The sequence below is a fragment of the Cherax quadricarinatus genome, unplaced genomic scaffold (genome assembly GCF_038502225.1).
Source record: "Cherax quadricarinatus isolate ZL_2023a unplaced genomic scaffold, ASM3850222v1 Contig634, whole genome shotgun sequence".
In the NCBI taxonomy this organism is placed as follows: Eukaryota; Metazoa; Arthropoda; class Malacostraca; order Decapoda; family Parastacidae; genus Cherax; species Cherax quadricarinatus.
Window position 1 is genome coordinate 3005 of NW_027195660.1, and position 2968 is coordinate 5972.

Genomic DNA, 2968 nt, shown 5'->3' on the forward strand with positions numbered 1-2968 from the left:
AGTAAAAAAGTGAAATGGAACTTGGGATTGTTGGAGTCCGTCGCTTAATGGGGAATTACTTGTCTGATCGCCTTTAAATTTTCACCACTATTATTGTAATCAAGGGGGAAGCGCTAAACCCAGAGGATTAAACAGCGCCTGGGTGGGATGTGGAAGGCATTCAGGCTTAATTCGGAGAACCGGAGCATAGATCCAATTCCCTAAATCAAGAGCCCCTCACCAACATCAAGGAACCTTCCTTGAGGGGAATTTTCACCATTGCTGTGGTTTCCTGAACTCCAGGTTGACACTGCTATTGGGTGACACAACTTCCAATTTCAGTGAATTAATAGTGATATTGTTATGCTTTTTCTGATCATCTTTAAAATATTATTGACGATTTATTTTACAAAATGGATGATAACCCATAAATTTAGTCTAGGTTAAATTTTTAAATTTTACTGAAAATGTTAAATAAAAACTTGAAGCTGTTGGAATTCTATCAATTACAAGAGAATGCTTTTCTGATCGGCTTCTAACTTTTATTATTCGTTGGCTTTATTAAAACAAAACTTGTCAATCAAATTATTATCTATGTAAAAGCTAGAGAATGCTTCTTTTGATCAGCTTGAGTCCCTAAATACTGGTGCTTCGTAATAGGAAGTTTTTTGTATTTTATAACTGTGTGGGTGTTAATTTGCGTTTCTTTTCCGAATTTCATCAAAACTGATTTTTAAATGAATGAAAATAAAATATTTTTTTTTAACAGTAACCTGGAGTACCTGGAGAGGGTTTTGATGGTCAGCATCCCCGCGGCCCTGTCTGAGACCAGGCCTTGATTTGATGTCTGATTTATACATTCAGTCCTGCCGTGCGCTTCTATTCTTGTTTTTTTCATATCACTGCCCTTCTCGGCAATCATAATAGTAGGAGCATTTGTATTAGCATTGGTAATAAATGACACAATGGAGGCATCCACTATTCTCAGTCCTCCCACTCCACGAACCCTCAGTTTATGATCCACCACACCATAAGGATCTGAAGCTGATGCCATCTTTCAGCCCTCAGTAAGATAGTAGAAAGTTGTAGACATGCGACAGACATAGCAAACCCAGTAGGAATCGAAACTGTATATTTCACCATTGCACCCAGGGAGAGGCTACAAAGTTGTTGATGAAGGCTAAGGTGTTGCCCACCGCCATGGTGACCTTTATCTCTTTAACAAGGGCCTTGACATCTGGATGTGACAGAAACTGAGGATCAATATTTGGATGATCGTGTACATTTGTTGACTTACTAAAGTGTGATGGTTCCTCTACTCTTAGGTAGACCAAGGATGGGTCGGATACAAAATCCTTCTTTTCCCAATATTTCACCCATGTACTCTTTAAATTTCGTTTTATCAAATCAAGCCCTTGTCAAATGCTATAGTGCCACCATTGAAAAATAGTTGCATGTCGGGCCATAATGGATCGCCATCTTGTGACACTTTTACCCAAGCATTTAGGAAATTCAGTGGTGCTGCATTTACAGGTCCTTGCCAGGTGGTTATGTGTTGTTTGATAACAATGGGGATGAATGTTGCAAGTAAGCCAAGGGAAGACATGCCTTTAACGCCCAACCAGCTGAGACCTTAACTTACAACATGATTGTGCACATTTTGACCGACTCGTGGTAAGTCTTCCACCACCTTCAATTTATGCTGCTGGAGATGCTCCTTGGGTTCAACCGCTCACAACATGAGTAACTTGGGTGATGATTCCGGCCCAGCAGACGTCATAACATCACACAGCACTCCCACTGTTAACACTTTTTTATTGTGTTCAAATATGACACCAATAGCTCTTTCGTTGCAGAAAATCTTATGAACAGTAGCACTGTGCAGGAAGTGAAGACTGGGGCGCCTGTTCGCAGGTTTTAAGTATTCCCTGGCTGTTGAAGATCTGAGCCCAACAGGTTCTTGTATCAGTATTCAGACAATAGGACTCTGATCCCATGATCTTGATATCAGTGTATAAAGGCTCGTGTTAGGGGCGTCATCGGTCCTGGAGTGACACCAGCGGGGCCACTGCGTCCATGGAAGGTCTCAATTTGTTGGACCTGCCCACGGTAGTCCTCAGCTTTAATGAATTAAGGGAGGACACTGAGGTAATCTCAATCTGTATTACCAAATGCTGCCCACTGGTACATGTAAATCAGAAAAGTAAACTGTGAAAAATATATATTTGCAGTTTTATGGTGTTTTTAAATTTAATGAAGGGGAGACTTTTCTGTTTTTCGGAACTTTCTTAGCATCATTTTTGTTTCTTTCTCACATATTTTCATTTATTTCTCGAAAACACCTTATTCCTTCGGCTTCAAGTTTTCAAAGTTTGCGTAATATGTCTTGGGCAAGATTCGTGAAACTATTTGCATGCATGAGTATCCTATGCACAGTGCTACGTAGGCTATTCCCTGATTTTTGTTTTCGTAAGTGGACGGAGACAGGCTATCCTGATCTGCTTTAAAATTTCAGCACTGGTGTTCCTACTTAGAAGAAGGTTGGTATGTTTAATTGAGTATATAGACGCATTTTTTGTCCCTTTTTTTTTTATCTCGAAATGAGATAGCATTATTTCACCGTATTACACTATTTTGCCTTGATGCTGGTAAAGGGTTTTGAACCACGGAGCTGGACTTATCATCCCCTTGCTTCGACTGAATTTGAATGACTCCCATTCCACAGGCCCTATACGAGGTATTATCAAAACGTTCCTGGACTGCAGCATAAAAAAAATAGGCTTGCCTAATTACCTAGTTAAAAATTAACTCGCCTTGGGAACTATACACTTATCCCAGCGCATTTGCCACTTTTAAAAACATTTCTGGAACTCTTATTTCTTAAATGCGTGTAGCGTGATCTGCGATTCTTGTCGAATCTTCTCTGTGTCCAAAGATCCAAGAAGGATGCAAGGAACTGGTCTTATCCTTCCCTCGCTTGACTCGAATA

General features: G+C 40.1%; 1 pseudogene; it reads right to left on the minus strand.

The window, feature by feature from the left end:
* Nucleotides 1-837: 837 nt before the first annotated feature.
* Nucleotides 838-1359, minus strand: LOC128686289 (glucose dehydrogenase [FAD, quinone]-like; annotated as a pseudogene).
* Nucleotides 1360-2968: the final 1609 nt, after the last annotated feature.